The following is a 970-nucleotide window of genomic DNA, read 5'->3' as shown; positions in this document are numbered from 1 at the left end:
AATTAGTGCTGTTTGTAAAGTTAAGTGATTTGATTTTAAACTTCAGCATGTGGTGGTTCTTGTTGTCTGTTACTTTAAGTCAATGCTGTTTGATTTGGCTTTGTAACATACAGTGTAAACCTGGTTACTGTAAGTCATATCAGAGTTTTATGAAAGATGGATCTTCACGCAGCTGGACTTTCCCCCTAAAAGCCTTTGCAGTGTCAGATTTGGCAGTTCACAGTGTGATCAGGTTGCATGTGTGTCTGTATCCAGAGATGCTGATGGCTTGATTCTGTTTTCACCAACGCTGTTTGAGAAGCAGGCGTGTGTGTGAGGTTTAGATATTCAGCTACAGTGTCCTTCATAAAGCATTCTCTGTGAGCGAGCTGAGAGAGAGAGAGACAGAGAGAGAAAATCAGATCTGAGTCATGGGCGCAAAAATACAGACACATGCAGTGATTCACAAACAGTCATTAAGTGAATCTGACAAAAACTTATTCATGTTTTTATGGATCAGTCATAGTTCAGAGTATATTTTGCATAATGCCATCAATATTTTTTAAGTTAAGTTAATTAACTTTAAGTTTAAGTTAAGTTAATTAATGATTCTCATTTCCATAATGCATGCAAATATCATTCTTATTATTGTAATGGGAAATATATTATTTAAATTGAAAATTATTTATACATCATGGTAGTATTTATTGTATTGCCATACTAATTTATTAATTTATTATACGATTTTGAGACTTAAGAATAATAATAATATTTATTATTATTATTATTATTATTATTATTATCTATGAAATACATTATATATGTGAGTGTGTGTGTGTGTGTGTATATATATATATATATATATGTGTGTGTGTTTTACTGATTATTAGTATTGTATTTTTATTTTTGTTATAATTTGTTATATTATTTTTGTTATATACTGAATGTATGTGTGTGTGTGTGTGTGTGTGTGTGTATATATATATATGTA

This window comes from Sinocyclocheilus grahami, unplaced genomic scaffold, assembly GCF_001515645.1.
Source record: "Sinocyclocheilus grahami isolate Dianchi unplaced genomic scaffold, SAMN03320097.WGS_v1.1 scaffold129.1, whole genome shotgun sequence".
Taxonomy (NCBI): Eukaryota; Metazoa; Chordata; class Actinopteri; order Cypriniformes; family Cyprinidae; genus Sinocyclocheilus; species Sinocyclocheilus grahami.
The sequence above is the reverse complement of the archived record's forward strand: the minus strand, read 5'-3'. Positions refer to the sequence as shown.